Source organism: Nomascus leucogenys, chromosome 14 (genome assembly GCF_006542625.1).
Source record: "Nomascus leucogenys isolate Asia chromosome 14, Asia_NLE_v1, whole genome shotgun sequence".
NCBI lineage: Eukaryota > Metazoa > Chordata > Mammalia > Primates > Hylobatidae > Nomascus > Nomascus leucogenys.
The window spans coordinates 43,784,669-43,803,284 of record NC_044394.1 but is presented as its reverse complement, the minus strand read 5'-3'; the positions used below and the strand labels follow the sequence as shown (position 1 = coordinate 43,803,284).

At 43.5% G+C, this 18,616-nt stretch overlaps 2 pseudogenes; both read right to left on the bottom strand.

The window, feature by feature from the left end:
- Nucleotides 1–418: 418 nt before the first annotated feature.
- On the bottom strand, nucleotides 419–5,452 carry LOC115838363 (annotated as a pseudogene).
- Nucleotides 4,705–5,412, bottom strand: LOC105739925 (annotated as a pseudogene).
- Nucleotides 5,453–18,616: the final 13,164 nt, after the last annotated feature.

Below are 18,616 nucleotides of genomic sequence, written 5' to 3'. Positions count from 1 at the left end.
AATGTTTCCACGTATTATCTCATTTAATCATCAGCACCTCTGCAAGGAAAAGGCCACCTTCCTTTTGAAGTTAAAGAAACAGAGACTTAGAGATGCAAAGTAGTTGAATTATGACCAGTGGAACCGAGGTCAGAATCCAGTTTGAATCTAAGGAGTCTTTTTTGTTTTTGTGTTTTGTTTTGTTTTGAGACAGCGTCACTCTGTGTCCCAGGCTGAAGTGCAGTGGTGCGATCTCAGCTCACGCAACCTTCACCTCCGGGCTCAAGTGATTCTCATGTCTCAGCCTCCAGAGTAGCTGCGATTACAGGCATGCACCACCAGGCCTGGCTAATTATTATTTTTTTTAATTTTAGTAGAGATGAGCTTTCGCCATGTTGGCCACGCTGGTCTCAAACTCCTGACCTCAAGTGACTGTCCTGCCTCAGCCTCCCAAAGTGCTGGGATTACAGGCGTGAGCCACCACACCCGACATAAGGAGCCTCTTATACCACTGTCTCTTCCTCTGTGATTGGGGGGCTCCATGCCTCTAGCTGGGATGATGATGTCCAGACCTGGGAGGAGCCCAGGGCTACCCGCCTCTAAAAGTCAGAGGGCAGGAAGCAAGAAACAGTCATAGGACTGCCCTGGAGGGTGCTGGGGTCACCTGCCCCCAGGCTGCAGCTGCCTCTGGCCTGGCACCTCCCCTCCCCAGAGGCTGGTGCCCGCCTCCCAGCCCTTCTTGGATGGGTCAGAGGTTACCATCTCTTTCAGCTCACCCGGCTTCTTCTCCTTTATTTTCTGCTCCAGCAGCTGTAGGGCCTTGTTCGGGACAGAGAGAACCAATCAGTGGCCACCCACTAAAACTGGAGACCCCAGAACTTGGTGTCTGCCTCCCATGGCACCGGGAAGGGTGGAGGCAGGTTAGAAAAACCATCCCCTCTCTCCCATAGCCATCAGAGCAGGGCTCTGGCTCACAGGTGCCTTTAGAAGTACCATTTCATGTGAAGGCTACAATGCCCCATTTTACAGGTGGGGAAACAAAGGCCTTGAGGGCTAGGGAAGAGGGCAGCCTCCCCAGGTGGGGCAACGCACCAGGTCCTCCGAGGCGCTGGATAGCTCTTCCCACTCCTCATCGAGGTCTTCCCACCCCGGCTCCAGCATCCTCTCCAGCTCCCGCGGCCTCTCCTGCCCTGGCAGCTTCTTCTGCTGATGCAGCCTCTCTTCCCGTTCCTGTAGCCTTTGTTCCCATTCATATAGCCTCTCTCCCCATTCGCAGAGCCTCTCCTCCTGTTTCCGTATATGCAGATCCCATTCATATATCCTCTCCTCCCATTCGTGTATACTCTCCTCCCGTTCACGTATCCTCTTCTCCTGTGTTTGTAGCCTCTCCTTGTGTCGGTGCTCAGGAGAAGCAACATCTTGTTGTTTTCCACCTTGGCCTGGAGCTGTCTTCTCGCGCTCTCCAGCTCCTCTTTTAGATGGTTGATCTCAACCTGTAGCTGCTCCACCTCAGAGGGCCCTGCTGGGGGCTCTGGGGCCAGGGGTTCAGCTGAGAAAGGATGCAGACAATAAGGGCCTCTGGATTCCCCCCACCTCAAAAAAAAATCCCCCTTTGATGCACAGCTCCTCCTCTCAGGCTTCCCAAACTTGGCCTCACTGCTAATGATTCCTCGCACCCGGATGGTAGCCTATCTTCCAAGTCACTTTCAGATAGAGAGCACTGTGGGTGGCTGACAGTGGGCACTCCTCCCTCTTTACTGATGGGGACACTGAGGCTCATGGAGAAGACAAGACTTGCCGTCTCCTGGCACAGACCTCTTTCCCTCTGCCTCAAAGCCCTTCCATCCACCCACCTCCCTGGGGCATTCTAAGTCACCCTTACAGACCTCTGATGCCAGTCCTGCTCCCAGGTCATGCCAGCCCCATCTTACCCATCTGGTGTTTTAACTTGAACAAGCTCCTCCCGAGCTTCAGTAATCGGGACTTCCCCTTCTTCAACATGCGAGGAGCCTGCCCAAAGCACAGGGGGGAAAGGGCCCTGGAGAGGGGCTGGTGAACCTCCAGAGACAGACTTTGAGAAAGGCCCACCCCCCTTCTGCCAGCTTGTGATTTAGAAAGGTGCATTCATTCAACAAACATTTACTGAGCACGTACAGGCCAGGTGCAGTTCTTCATAGCACAGATATAAGACAGCAAAGGACAGACAGGAGCCCTTGGCCCTGAGGTTTCCATTCTAGGGGCCTTTAAATCTCAGACTTTCAGAGCTAACAGAGACCTTTGATACTCTCTACCTCCTCCAGAAACACGAGCCTAAGGAGGAGAGATGGCTTGTCCAGACTCAAAAGCAAATTAGGGACTGAGGCTGGGCAGAAATTCCGGCCCCTGACAACCAGTCAGGCTAGTGCTTCCCTGAGAGGTGACAACTCCAGGGCATGTGTGGCAAGGACTAGAGCAGGGGTGTCTGGAGAAGAGAGAGTCAGCAAAGAGGGCAGTGCAGAAGAGCCATGCTGCATGTTCTGTGCTCTGGGGTCCCTCCAGGTGAGACCTGGGTACCCCAGCTCCCCATTTGCCCTTGGCATCAGGGGCCCCTAACCCCTTTCTTCAGGGCCCCAAAGGGAAACTGGAGTCCAGGATTGACAGGCTGGAATCGGGGGACCCCACTGGACTCTTCCCAGTGAATTGATGTTTTCGCTGAGTTGGCCGATTATTGTGGAGCTTGAATCCAGGGCTACCTCTAGTTGCTGGTACTGGCTCTGAGGTGCATGCAGAGAGGAGGAGTTGGAGGAAGATTGTGGGGAGGGGTAGAGAGAACAATCATTAGGGCTGAGGGGGGTGTGGGCTGTCTCAGCTGGCAGAGGGGCAACAAGCCCCTGCTGTGGGAGGAGGTTGGAGGGCTGGCCTGCAGGGTCACTGCACCTCGGCCCAGGGCCTCTTACCTCCAGATCCTTCAGGGTAGATGACACAGGGCCCTCCCTGTACACGCCTGTTGCTGACTGCAAGAGATGAGAGTGCACATGGAAATGTTCTGTCCCCCCTCACTGTCTAAGCCCTCTGACTTCCTTTCTTCCCCATCAACTGACAAAAGCTTCTTTTCTGCCTATCTTGGACCCTTTGTCCTATAACTCCTTTGTGCCAACTTCTCTCATGGTTCTTATCTCCCCACCATCCTACCGTGGGGCCCTTTCAGTGACTCCTAAAGGGACGGCCTGATGGCAAATGGCTCTTCTCATTGGCCTGGCTTCCCCTTGAGACTGCGGATGAGGAATAGCAAACAGAAATGGCCATTTCCCGGATGTCCTGGGTGTTTGCAGCAGGCCATGTACTAAGGATGCACATAAAAGCAACAATAACGAATCTCATTTAAACTTCACAAATGGAAGTAAAAAAATACCATCTCTATTATACAGATGTGAAAAGAGAGGCCCAAAGACCTCAAGCAACTTGCCCTAAATCATATCCTAATCAATCCCTAATCAATCCTTAGCAGACGGAGAGGCAGGATTCAAACCCAGGATTCTTAACCAGTTCCCAACAGTCCGTCCACAATCTTAACAATTACCCTCTACTGCCCCTTGGGCCCCCTGTCCCCAGGAGCCTGGCCAGCCAAGACTCACATCCCCAGGTGAGTGGTAACCACGAGAAGTGGATGCTTCAGGGCTACTGCTATTGATTTGCTTTCCTCCTGGAATGCCAGGGCTCTTCCTCTGCCATAATTTTTTTAGCTGTGGGAAAAAAGAGCAGTAACACTCGTGAGAACTATCAGCCCCTATAGCCACATCCTCCTTTACAGTTTTGACAAAATACTCTTATACACCATCTGATTTAATGCCACCAACCACTGTACAAGGTGTTGTCACAATCATTTAGTGAATGACAGGGATTGATATCATGGATAGAAAAAACAAAAGAAAGAAAGAAAAAGGCAATACTGGAACTTAAACTCAGTCCTCTGACTCCAAGCTCTGGGGTTTTGCCTTGAATCAGCAGCTGCCAGGGACCAAAACCAGGGGCAGAGGTAGAAAAGTAAGCATGAAGCAGGCAGGAACTGTAGGCCGTGTGGTTTAGAGTCATACATCCTCACACGTCTATTGGTGTGAAGAAGTGCACCGGTACCTCTCACACTTTCATATCAATGTGTCCTCATGGCAGAAGGCAGCTTTTCTGTTAAATCTGGGAATTTATCAGGAAGATGACAACCCAAGGCTCATTTCAGAGAGAAGTCTGGTATATGCTTGGAAACCTATGTGTCTGTCATCTCCAAGTACATTAATGTTTTTTCTCAAGAGAATCAAGGGAAAATGATGCTTCAGAAAGATGTCCCACATTTATCCTGTGGCACTCAAAGTACCCCAGGTTGAGATGATATGAGGAAGATTCAAGCTGTCAAGTTCAGTTTCCCAAGATCTATTCCACAGAAGATGGGCAAATCTCACTTCAGAGACCACTGACTGAAGGGCAGTCTGGTCCCAGAAGCGTGGAGAACTCAGAAAAAAATGTTAAAGTCTCTCTGGAAAGTAGAAGCCTGGGAGAAAACTAAACCAAACCCATTCTCCCATTGCCACCCAGAGATACTGTCAACGTTTTGAGCTCACGGGCGAAGTGTAGGCTTTTCTCACTGTCAATTAGACATTGTTAAGGGAGTAAGGCAGCCTGAAACCTCTTGCTCCTAGGTCCCATAGTCTCCACTCGCCTTCCAGCTGGAAATTTGTGCTGCAATCAGAGGAACCAGAAATGGGGTGAGAAAACTTAGGGGACTGGGTTGTAAGATCAAAGGCCGGTCTTGCAGCAGTAATGACAGTTCCTAGGGGGACTGTGACATCACTACATTCCACTCCTCCCAGGGGAGGGGACCACATCAGTGCCATGCCCAAGTAGCCGCTCCATGATGGGGGAGGGAAACACACGGTTTTGACCCAGGTCCTCGGAGACGCCAGCCCAAGAAGTCCAGGGAGGTCGAGCTTGGGGCAGCAAGAGGGGAGGGCAGAGTCTGCAGTAGGGAGCCCCAGGAGTCACCAGCCCAAAGTCACCCAGGGACAACTGGCGAGGGCAGGGCCTGGGGCTGGGGGACCCAGGTCCTGGGAGACACAAGCCCAAAGAGCCCAGGGAGGTTGGGCTTGGGGTGGCAGGAGGTGAGGGCCGAGTATGGAGCAGGGAGCCCCAGGAGTCACCCGCCCAAAGTCACCCTGGGGTGATTGGCAAGGGCAGGGACTGGGCTCCTTGCTGAAAGGGTGGGGCTGACTGACAAGACTTTGGTCGGGGGAGCCCAGAGGCGCTGGGGTTGGGGGGCCCAGTCTGGTATGCCTCAGGAGTGGTATGGATTCTGGCACCGGTCTTGTCATCAGAGGGGATCTGTGGCTGGGTTGGGGGCCATAACCTGGTGCGTTTTTACCTTTTTCTTGGCTGCAGCCAATTTCCCCTGTTGTGTTTTTTCTGACATTGTGGGGTGCGGAGGGAGGCGGGGTTTGGGCCACATCAGCAAAATCCCAGTGAGCACTGCTGAATGCCTCCAGTCACCTACCAGGCAGCTGTGCGACTGAGCCACAGGAGGCGTAAGTAACGAGGGCCCCACTAGAACGCAGAATAGGGGCGTGGCCTTAGTACTCCAAGCCCATTGGTCAGTGTGAAAGATGAAAGGGAAAGGAGGTGTGGCCAGGCAGCAGCATGTCCAGAGGGACCTGTGACATCATAAAGAAAGCGGCCCATGCAACCGCTGTCCCCGCCCACTCAGAGAAAGGGGAGGGGCCGCCCACTCTGGGAGAGGGGAGGGGCTGGCTTTTGCTTTAAAAGCTTTGAAACTGTAAAAAATACACTTTAAAAAACATATGTGTGTATACTTTATATATATGTGTGTCTCTGTGTGTGTATCTATGTGTTCCTCCAGAGCTGTCTTCATTATCCAGCTTCTGTGCAAAGTCTAGGAATTTGGCCTATATTTTTCATCTTCAAATGGAGCACAAGAATTACCAGTATTACCTTAACTGAGATATAGATCCTATAAAAATGGAAAATCCATAGCATTCTTGATGATTAATGAAGCCAACTATAGTATCCAACATTCCAATAAGACAAAATAGTCACAATGATTTCTCTTTTTTGGAAAAATGTTTGTCTTATTCCCCTCCATTATTGTTAAGATTTTTAAAAAAAACAAGAAATACGTCTCATATCTTTAAAAACACAAAGCTTATGGGCCGGGTGCGGTGGCTTATGCCTGTAATGCCATCACTTTGGGAGGCCGAGGTGGGTGGATCGCCTGAAGTCAGGAGTTCGAGACCAGCTTGGCCAACATGAAGAAACCCTGTCTCTACTAAAAATATAAAAACTAGCCAGGCATGGTGGTGGGTGCCTGTAATCCCAACTATTTGGGAGGCTGAGGCAGGAGAATCACTTGAACCCAGGAGACAGAGGTTGCAGTGAGCCAAGCTCACGCCACTGCACTCCAGCCTGGGCAACAGAGCAAGACTCCATCTCAAAAGAAACAAAATAAAATAAAATACAAAATCAGTAAGAACACAAAGCTTTCAATTTAATAAGCACTTAAAGCTCTTTACTGGTTTAAAACAAACACAAGGCCCATTTTTCTAGAATCACCTGGCCTCTCTAAGCCTTGCAAATGAAACTGAATTTCTCACTTGATACCTGGCTATGACTTGCAATCATGAAAACCAAGAATTATGTTATGTCACTGTGTATTGCTTGTTACCTGAAATCCACACTAGGTTGGGATCAAGGGTTGAATCCTTCATGATGTTCTCCATAACCTGTGTGGTTCTTATCCCAGACCAAACTAAGCTTTTTTCTAGAGTTCTACAATTTACAGTTAATAGACAAGAGTGGTTCTCAAAATGTAGTCTATGGACTAGCAGCACCAGCAGCACCCGAGACCTTTTTATAAGTGCAAATTCTCAGGCCCCACCCTGGACCTGGTGAATCAGAAACTCTGGATTAGGGTTCAGCAATCTGTGCTGCAGTAATCCCTCCAGGTGTTCAAGAACCTCTGGCATACAGCAGGTAGTAAAATGTGTTTCCTTCTGTAGGTCCAAAGCCAGGGTTACCATACGTTCTGCCTTGTTATGAAACAATGACATGCAATTAAAAGACATCAATCTCCTTTCTACTCCCACCCTCCATCCAATGTGTTTTATTTTTATGAGTTCAATAAGAAAACAAGTGGCCATCGGAGATTTAGTCTAGAAAGTATGTTTACAAGTGTCCGTTCTCATCCAGCCTGATCTCCTACAAAACCATTTACATCCTCTTACATCTCAAGTTTTAAAAAAGTATCTTCACAATGTAAGACTCAGGCACACTAGCAGTTCTATAATAAAACACCAAGTAAATCAGAATGTCCAACCTTACTAGAGAAGAAAAGTAGAATTATTGGCTATATGTTCAATTGCATTCAACAGGAAATTTAAGTTTTGAGTTCTTTTTTCACCTTCATACTTCCAAGTTAATAGAATTAAACCAGAATATGCCATTCTTTCAAAGCCTCTAGCCAGGCAAAGTTTTACTGTATTATTTCTTGCTTTCAATGGATATAAAGCAGATTCCTGGTAGGCACACTCTGTATACCTGCAAAGATGCAGAACTAAACAGTTCCATCTGTTCAATATTAAACCAAAAGTGCTGTAGACCTCGGATGGTGAGTGTAATACTTCAGCACTAGCCCAAAGCCTCAAATATGAAAAGATACCAAGAACACCACTAGCAAACAAAACTAAACTCTCGGCCAGGAGCAGTAGCTCACGCCTGTAATCCCAGCACTTTGGCAAGCCAAGGTGAGAGGATTACTTGAAGTCAAGAGTTCAAGACTAGCCTGGGCAGCATAGCGAATTCATATCTTCACAAAAATTTTTAAAAATTAGCTGGGTGTGGTGGCACACAGCTGTAGTCCTAGCTACTTGGCGGGCTGAGGTGGGAAAATTGCTTGAGGCCAGGAGTTTAAGGCTGCAGTAGCTATGATTATGGCACTGCACTCCAGCCTGGGTGACAGAACGAGACTTAGATAATTACATTTTCTCCTGCTCCTGTTTACACTAAAATCACTAAGTTAAAAGGCTTTCAAATTTGGCAGAATAAAAATTAAGTGAAATGTGACTTTGGAGCTTGGCTAGTGAAGGAAAGAAAGAAAAAAAAGGAAGGAGGGAGGGAGGGAGGGAACAAAGAAAGAGAAAGAAAGGAAAGGAAGAAAGAGAGAGAGGGAAAGAAAAAGAGAGAGAAAGAAAGAAAAAGAGAAAAAGAAAGAGGAAAGAAAGAAAGAGAGGGAGGGAGGGAAAAGAAAAGAAAATAAAAACGGAAAGCAAGAAAGAAAAGGAAAGCAAGGAAGGAAGGAAGAAGAAGAAAGAAAGAAACAAGGAAAAGAAAGAGAAAGAAAGAAAGGGAAAGGAAAGGAAAGGCAAAAGAAAAGAAAAGAAGGAAGAAAAAATGAAATGACAAATTACTTACTGGGAGAAAGTTTTTTTAACCTCAATGACAGATAAAAGGTTTGTATCCTCAGTCTATAAAGAAATCTTAAAAATTACGGAGAAAAGAAACAAGTGATTTTCAACCGAAAATGTGAAATGGAGAAACTGGCACTTCTCACAAGAATAAAAATGGCCAATGGCATATAAAAAGATTCAAAAGCACAAGAAATCAAAGCAATGTCATGAAAACAATGAGATTTTCTGTATAAAGGCAGCAAAGATGACAAATGGAAAAGGGAACCTGGAGCTCTGTCCTTGTTGGTGGGAGTATAAACTGAGTCACTTTTCCTGGAGAATAATTTGAAAATTTCTATTAAAAACCCTAAAAATTATTTTCCTCCAGAAATTCTACTTCTATGAATTCAGTCCAAAAATGTTTGCTTGAGCCCATTAAAATGTATGTATAAGAAAATACACCTCTGGGGTGGCAGTGATTAACTTAATATACATCCAGCTATTAAAAATGATGATGCCAGGATATATTTACTGCCACAGAAATATGCCCAAAATATAGTAAGTGACAAAAGACTATATATTACAATTCTACTTTTTAAAAGATTTATATGCATAAAAACATATAAAAAGCAAAAAACCAGAATGTTCTGAGTAGCAAATTAAAGATTTTTCTTAATATTTCTCATCCAAATTATTACAAAAAGAATTATTTCCTTTACAATCAGGAAGAATTGTTATTTTCATTTATTTATATTTAAATCTCTTTTCTTTTTCTGATTTTTTTTCTCCTATATGTATCCCATGTAGGCTAGAATCCCTGCCTCTTGAGGTAAATCAGCCCATTTTTGGGAAGTGCGCTACAGAAAGCTGCCCCAGCTTCCTTTTAAGAGATCTGGAGACATTTTTGTTTCAAATTGTTTTATTGTTCTCAGATTATTTTGTTTAATATATGAAATTGAGGAAAAGACAAAGGAAAGGCTGACTCCCTACCCTCCTGGGGCTACTCTTCCAATTTTTGCTGCTATTGTTATGTATTAATATTCACTGGGTACTAAAAAGATGGGCAGCCCCTTAGATCATTTGTTCTTATCTCTTTCTCATAATCCTACTTCATTCCTTCATTCGCTTATTTTTAAAAGGGTCATGTGTACAAATACATAGTTCAGAAAATTTTTAAATATAACTACCTATAAAAGTATGTGGCCAAATCCCATTCACAGTCTTATTCTCCTTCCACAGCCAAACACTTTTAATTGGTTCCTTATATATCATTTCAGAATTTATCTTTGCAAATACACATGTATATTCTTATTCTACTCTTCTCTCTCAACACAAAAAGTAGCATACCATGCATACTATACCATTCCTTGTTCCTTTTAAAACACACACACAATATATATGAGTTCTTCTACATGAGTACAGAGGTCTTTCTCATTCTTCTTTACAACTGCACAGTATTCATTGTTTGGATGCACCACCGTTCACTTAACCAGTTCCCTGTTGGTGGACTCTGAAGTCATCCCTGTCATCCTATTACAAACAATAATGCCAAGCATAACCACCCACACACCAAGTTCATTTCTGAATCTGCCTTTGATGAAGCCTCTATTTGAATCACCACAAGGTCACAAGGCTGAATAGTTACCCCTTTTTTAGTTTTCATTATGTACAGCAGTATGTAGCAAAAGACTCCCTTGGGCAAAGCAAATGTGCTCTTTGGGGATTTACTTCATAACAATAAATGGATAAACAGAACACCAAAGAGAACCATTTCTATTTAACCATGCACATGTATGTATATAATACATGCATATGCATAGGAAGTATACAATAAATCCATCAAAGCGTTAAGCATTGTCTCAGTATGGTGGATCTCTGGAGTGCTTTGTAGACAGCCCTCCTTGCCTATCAATTCTTTCTAGTTTCAAAACAGTAAATATGTACTATTTTTACAATATAAAATTTCAAAAAATGTTAACTCAAATTAAGCTGGACACATTCCTTCAGTCTGTCCTATATTTGTATGGTGCTCCAGAGTGCTCAAATATCACTTCATTTAAAAAATTTATCTATTTTTTTTCAAATATAGAGACAGGCAGGGTCTTGCTCTGTTGACCAGGCTGGTCTTGAACTCCTACATCCTCCTGTCCCACTTCCGCCTCCCAAAGTGCCGGTATTACAAGTGGGAGCCATCACGCCCAGCTGGCTTCATTTGAGAAATCTTTCCCCAGCACTCCATATATTATGAATAATTCCTTTCTTCTTGTTTAGATAGCATCTTAGTCATGTCTCTATTACCTCATTTGCCACATGATAATCAGTTGTTCACCCATCTATCTCCGTTGATTGCTTATGAGCTCCTCGAGGAGTCTGATTTTCAGCACCTTGAAAAGTGTGCAATACATACATGCTTCATACGCAGAGAAGGAAATGATATCACTACAGTGTAACTATTCCCAGAATTCAATGCCCATATTTGTAAATTGTTCCAGATACTCTGCCAACATCCTGAGAATGTTATGTTTTTTCCCTAAAACTTCCATCCATTACTGAGTGTCTACGGTCATAGTTAACTCAATTGCGATGTGACCTCCGGCCAAGCCCATTCATACTTTTTATTTTAGGTGATTTTTAATTTTAATTTTTGATTTTGATAGTTTCCTTTTTGTTTTTTTAATCTAGCAGTGTTTGGCAAACTTCAACATCTCTATATCCCTGTGTCTTTGCACCTACTGGTCTCTGCTTGGAATAATATCTCAAGGTTTTATTCATCTGGAAAAAATTGCTACTCACCCTTAAAGAATCAGCTTAAATAGGCCGGGCATGGTGGCTCATGCCTGTAATCCCAGCACTTTGGGAGACCAAGGCGGGCGGATCACCTCAGGTCAGTAGTTTGAGACTAGCCTGGCCAACATGGTGAAACCTCGTCTTTACTAAAAATACAAAAAATAGCTGGGCATGGTGGTGGATGCCTGTAATCCCAGCTACTCGGGAGACTGAGGCAGAAGAATTGCTTGCACCTGGGAGGCAGAGTTTGCAGTGAGCTGAGATCGCGCCATTGCACTCCATCTTGGGTGACAGAGTGAGACTTCATCTCAAAAAAAAAAAAAAAACAAAACAAAACAAAAAACAAAAAAAAGCTTGAATAATACCTTCTCTGAGAAGCCTTTATATCTTCCTATTCTTTCAGTAAGAGTTGAAAATTCCTCAAGTCTTGAAACATTTGTGCCTCTATTACTATATATCAGGCACTGAACTGAGTGCCTAGGATAGAAAGATGAAACTGTAGACCCTGCCCCCATGGAGCTCATGGTCTAGTATGGAAAACAGCCATATGAACAAATAACCACACTATAGGTCTTCAGAGCTCAAACCCTATCCTAAATACTGCTAAATTAATATTCTGTGAGGTTTTAAAAGTATTAGGGCCAGAGACAATATCACTGTTTGGATGACTTTCCATCCAAGTTAACATTCGGCCCTCATCATCAAAGGTGATATGTGTGTACCTCTTCCTTGCAACCCACCAGGGCCTAACACATCATATCTGCACTTTTGAAATTAGGAAACAGCCCCAGAAGCCCAAGAGCTTGATGAAAGTAACTCAGCTGTTAGGTAGCAGAGCCTGGTCGGTATGATTCTTCTTCAATATCCTGCCAGTTATATGGGCAAGTGGCCTCAAAATCAACAAAAGACAAGTAGAGGTTGACATGCATCAGTGGAGAGAGGCTCAAAAGGAAGAGTTTATACACAAGAATAGAACAGAAATGTTCTGGAAGTGTGTCTGGGGATGTGAAGTAGGAGGGGACACACCAGATTTCATCTTGGTCAAATGAATCTGTAATTCCAACCTGGGCCTCGCCCCTGAGCTCCAGACTTAGCTGTCTGTCTTTCTCGCTCTAATATAAAATCCACAGGGCAGGACTTAATCTCTAGCTTGTTCACCACAAATTAATGCAGAGTCTGCTTTATAGTAAGTACTTACTAAATAAATAAACTATCAAAGAAACTAAAGAAACATTCCACACTCTTGGGGGAAGGGATTACCTTGAAACAGACCCGAGAAGTCACTTACAAATACAGTTGACCCTCATTATTTGTGGATCCCACATTTGCAAATTTGCTTACTTGCTAAAATGTCTCTGTAATCCCCAAGTTACTACTTGTGGAGATTTCAAGGTGATTCGTGGATATGCACATAGTAGTGAAAACTCTGTCACTCCTTGCACACGTCCCAAGCTAAGGTCAAATAAGGTGACCCTCGGTCTTCTTGTTTCAGCTCTCATACAAAGATGACCCGAGGACAGAGACAGTAGAGGGCAGTGCAGTATGGTGCAAGAAGCTGTGGCTCTGGGGCCAATTGGACAGGGTCTGAATCTTTACTCTGGCACCTGTTAGTGGAGTGGCCTCAGGCAAATCACTTAACACTTCTGTACTTCCCTTATTCTCTTGGAAAGAAAAAATTCAATCTACCAGGGTGAGTTGTTTTTAGGAATTAAGATTATGACCTATGTGAGATATGTATATATGTACATATTTACCCAGGAAACAAGGGCTCAGTATTTGATTAATTCAGTGTTCCAGGAAACTTTATAGAATATTACTACTGCAAATAATAAGAATTGACTATAATTATTTATAAAGAAGGAACAGAGATGTAGATAAAACAATTATTTGGATGAGCTAGAGCTTTTGAAGAAACAGAACTTCACCAGACACATAAAGTGTGGAAAAGGCTTGCAAGGAGAGAGAATGGTGCCTACAGAGAGAGGTCCAGATGGTGGAAGAAAACAGGTAGGTTCAGGAAATGGCACTTAGGAAGTCTAGAGCAGTAGAAGATGAGGCTAGAACACGGTGCCACAGCGCTTCTCTGCACCCTGTATACACCCTGTACTGCAGAACCTCACTCTCTGCATTGAATTCTTGGTTTCTAGTTCTCTCTTCCATTAAACTGTAAGTCCCTCAAGGTCAAGGTCTCTAAGAAGAAATCATAGCTACAGTCCTCTCAATTTGCAAAGAAGTTATTATTAAACACAGATACACCCAAAAAGACTGTACAAAAATAACATCGCATTTCAACTGCAGTCATAGCAATTCACAACTGGTATAGATTTGCAACTTGTCCAGGATTTTTCTCTGATGACTGCTGTAACTCTGTCTTAAACCCTTTTTATTGTTTTAGACACCCAGACATTTGTTAGAATGTCTGGGAAAAACACTCTGAAACAGCAAGAAAGAGCTTGATCTTTTTAGTGTAAATGATTGATTGGTTGATTGACTGAGTTGGGGTCTCATTACGTAGCCCAGGCTGGTCTGAAACTCCTAGGTTCAAGCAATCCTCCTGCCTCGGCCTCCCAAGAGGCTGGAATTACAGGCGCACACCACTGCGCTGGGCTCTAGTGTGATGTATTAACAAGGCTTAAACATACCGTCTATTAGACAAGGCTGCCACCTCAGAATAAAGATTTCTTTTAATTCACTCTAATAGACTTATTTCTCTATATGCAAAATAGAATTTTACCGTAGTAAAACACAAGGAAGCATATTGATATACATATATGTTGCAAAGGGGATAAGGAAAGCAATATAATTTTCTCCACAAAAGCTTGCAAAACCCTGGCCAAAACCAGTAAACAGGATGCTAAACTCACAGCTTACATTTCTCCACTGAGATCTAGGAAAAACAATTCCAGTTTTTGCACAGTCACAAAACTAAGCACTGTGAGAATTTACAAGATTTGGTAAACTTGTATATTCTCCCCACCCCCATACACAAGTAGCCAAAGGAGCCTATCAGTCTTACCCCAACACTTCAATCTCCTCCAACCTCCAAAACAAAACCCTCACTGTCCAATATCGGAATTTATATTTTCAAACATCTAAAATCTTAATCAAAACTAAGAGCAGTGCATTAGCTTTTCCCCCATAAAATTCTTGGTATAATTTTACTTAGGCACAACACAGTTTGTACTATTATCTAGAAACATATGGACAGAACCAACATTACTAGAAACCAAACGAATATACTATGAAGGTGAAAAGGGAATAGGGAGTGTTGTTTTTAAACAGAGTCAATGCTGTTACTCTCCACTCATAAGTTGGGTTTGATCAAATCACATCGTGCTGTACAGCTAAGTATGTCCTATATTTTCTAACAAAGTAGGGCAATAAATTATTTATTGAGGACCTGTTGGGTACACAGAGGCATTCTAGAAGATGTAAAAGACTTGATTCTTGCCCTCAAGAAACTTTCAAGGTTGTAGACAGCCTGATAGAAGGTAGTCAAAAGCAAATACTTCAAGCACTATCCATCACAACTACCTTAGGTATTTACTTTACCCTTCTACAAGTCTCTGAATGTTGCCAGGCCCCCTTTACTATCTCCAATGGACTCTATGGCTCAACATTCTTTATACCACAGGCTTTCATGGAATTCACGTTATTATGGAATCAACATTTCTCTCTATCTGCCTCCTTCACCAATTAAAATTCCACTTTACATCCAACCACGACTTTGGCTTTGAAGCCGCCGTCTGATATTGACACTTCGTAGATGTAATATGACTATACTTATATGCCTCTATCTACTGATGCGGATCCTACTCTTTTAGTATAAATAACGCCATTGACTTCCAATCAATTACTTTTGATGATATCTGAAATATCAGATAATATCCGATAATACTCCCAAAACAAATAATGAGTGATGTTCTCTCAAATATATGTATAATCAAATGTGAAATGGAGGAGAAGATGGGGAGGACCTTAGACTCACAAACTGTATTCAGGCCTTTGTAGTGGCATTTATTTGACATAATGATGCATTTAAAAAATAAGTTAAATTGTCATCAGATCAGTCTGAAATTTATAGAGGCTTTTGTTGGTGAGAAACATATTTTATATATAATCATTTACCCATGGGAATGCTTTTGATTAATGCTATCCCTTAAAGACTTCAGTTCACAATATTTCCACTGTTAATAGTATACATCTTTCTGGAGCTGATCTGGAGAAGTTGAGGACCACATGCTAATTGCTCTTTGATGTTATTCTGTTAGGACAGTTGATTGGCTTTGGGTTGTGGGGAGTTGGAATTTGAAGGCAGGTCTGAGTCTAGAGATCTTTTTTTTTTTTTTTTTTGAGACGGCGTCTCGCTCTGTTGCCCAGGCTGGAGTGCAGTGGCGCGATCTCAGCTCACTGCAAGCTCCGCCTCCCGGGTTCATGCCATTCTCCTGCCTCAGCCTCTCCGAGTAGCTGGGACTACAGGTGCCCGCCACCATGCCCGGCTAATTTTTTTGTATTTTTAGTAGAGACGGGATTTCACCGTGGTCTCGATCTCCTGACCTCGTGATCCGCCCACCTCGGCCTCCCAAAGTGCTGGGATTACAAACGTGAGCCACCGCGCCACTGACTTTTGGCAAGTCTGTTGATTGTGCCTTTGGAAGTGACTTTAAATGCCTTATGGAAGGCCAGGCGTGTTGGCTCATGGCTGTAATCCCAGCACTTTGGGGGGCCGAGGTGGCTGGATCATTTGAGGTCATGAGTTCGAGACCAGCCTACATGGTAGAACTTTGTCTCTACTAAAAATACAAAAAATTAGCCAGGCGTGGTGGCACATACCTGTAGTCCCAGCTACTCAGGAGGCTGAGGCAGGAGAATCACCTGAACCTGGGAGGTAGAGGTTGCAGTGAGCCGAGATTGTGCCACTGCATTCCAGCCTGGGTGACAGAACAAGACTCTATCTCAAAAAATAAATAAATAAAATTAAATAAATAAATAAATAAATGGAGTATATGTTATGACTGTTGTGTACATTTCCAACCGAATAATAGTAACATCACAGAACATCCTTGGGGCATTGTTTCTGTAAGTTTGGGCTCATTAATAGTTACTAGGTTAAAAACGTAATAAACATATGTAATAGAGGTAACAAATTAATAAATAAATTTGGGAAATGCTTGGTAAATTCAACAGGACTCCTTAGAACAATGAATTTTTATATGGCCAATGAGGAGAGAAGCCATTTCTCTTACTGTCTCCTGTCTCCGAAGAGGAGGAGGAAGTAAAAGTTGAAAAACAACAGGAATGAAGTCAGTGGCAAGACCAGCTGGTGCCACTGATGACCCGGCCTGAGGTTAAAAGATTAACACCCCCCCAATCTAACCACATGTGCTCTCAATCCATCACGACCCTTTCACGTGGAACCCTTTAGAGTTGTAAGCCCCTAAAAGGGCCAGGAACTCTGTCTTCGGGGAGCTCGGCTCTTAAGATGAGAGTCTGCCGATGCTCCCGGCTGAATAAAAAACCTCTTCCTTCTTTAATCCGGTGTCTGAGGAGTTTTGTTGGTGTTCATTTTACCCCACTTGCTTTATCATTTGCACACTCTCTCTCCATATATCAATACATGATTGTTTTCTGAATCACTAAGAGTAGAGATAATTGGCCCAGGCACGGAGGCTCACACCTGTGATCTGAGCACTTTGGGAGGCTGAGGCAGGAGGATTACTTGAGCCCAGAAGTTCAAGACCAGCCTGGGCAACGTAGTGAGAGCCTGCCTCTACAAAAAAAAAAAAAAAAAAAATTAGCCAGACATGGTGGCATGCTGCTAGCTACTTCGGAGGCTGAGGTGGGAGGTTGAGACTGCAGTGAGCTGCAATTGTGCACCTGTGCTCTAGCCTGGGTTACAGAGGGAGACACTTGCTCAAAAAAAAAATAAAAAAAGAATAGAGATGATCTTACATACATTCATATGTAACAAAACAGTTAACTTTAGTCAATTTAAAGTTGATAACACTACTTTGATTAAACTGTCATTCATATTCCAGTTTTGTCAAGTGGCCCAGTAGTGTCCTTAAATCCTTCATAACATTTTTCTCTTTCTGCTCTAAGTAGGCCCTTGCTCCTTTCGGTTTTGCTCAGTATGAGCTTACAAAGTCCCTTGGGTTGTCTTGAATGTTTTTCACAGTGATCAGCTTGTTCTAGCCATCACTTTTCCTGAAACTATGATCATCCTTACCACTCTTTTTTTATATTCTTATTTGTTCATGGTTACTGTGTCTGTCTTGCCTCTCTTTGTTGTCCTCCACTCCCACCCAGTGTTTTCAGAGAGAAGGAACTGTTAAGTAAATGTCCTATATAGCCATGTTGATTTCTTTATCTGATGCCTTTTTTTTCTCTTAAGTATTTACCATTTTACTGTGAGAACTGTATTTAAATTATAACCACCAGTTTTTTTTTTTTTTTTGAGACAGGATTTTGCCCTGTTGCCCAGTCTGGAATGCAGTGGCACGATCATGACTCACTGCAGCCTCAACCTCCTAGGCTCAAGTGATTCTTCTGCCTCAGCCTCCTGAGTAATTGGGACTGTCAGTGCATGCCATAATGCCTGGCTGATTTATTTTTTTTAGAGACAGGCCTTGCTATGTTGTCCAGGGTGGTCTTGAACTCCTGGCCTCAAGCAGTCCTCCTGCCTCAGTCCCCCAAGGTGCTGGTATTACAGGCGTGAACTACTGCACTTGGCCATAACCTCCAGTCTTTAAGTCAGAGGAAATAATTATATATGAAAGATGTTTGGGTGTGATAAGGCAATTGATTAGGAATTTGAAGTAGCAAGCCTCGGGTTTGTATGGATCAGTGATTCTAAACCTTAATGTGTATACACATCTCCTGGGGATCTTTTAAAAATGCAGATTCTAATTCAGGTCTGGGGTGGGACCCAAAATGCATTTTTAATGAGTTCCTGTAGTGGCAAGGCCCTAGATAAGATTTAAGACCCGAATACTCTGGGTCTAAAGCAGGGACTTCTGGTAGGGAAGATCAGTAGTCTGTAGTTGATGGTCTTACAGGATTCAGACAAAGGAAAAGTGCTGAGGAATATGAAGACAAACAGATGTGAAGTCCTAAAGATTAAAAAAAAAAAAGTAGCTAGTGAATGGTACTTGGAGTGGGAAAGAATCCAGTCTCTGTCACTCATTAGCTGTTACTTTTACAAACTGACTGTCCCAAGTCTTGGTTTCCTTTTGTTAAGATGCAGTAGTAATAGCCACTTCTTAGGATTTGGTGAAGACTGTTTACCTAAAGTGCTTCTAACACAGTGTTTGGCATGTGCTAGATGTTCAGTAAGTTGTTAGAAGCTTAAATGAACCTGGTCCAGATTGCAGAACAGATGAATGACCATGAACTGTGAGCACTTAAGGAAGTAGAGTTCATTAGCG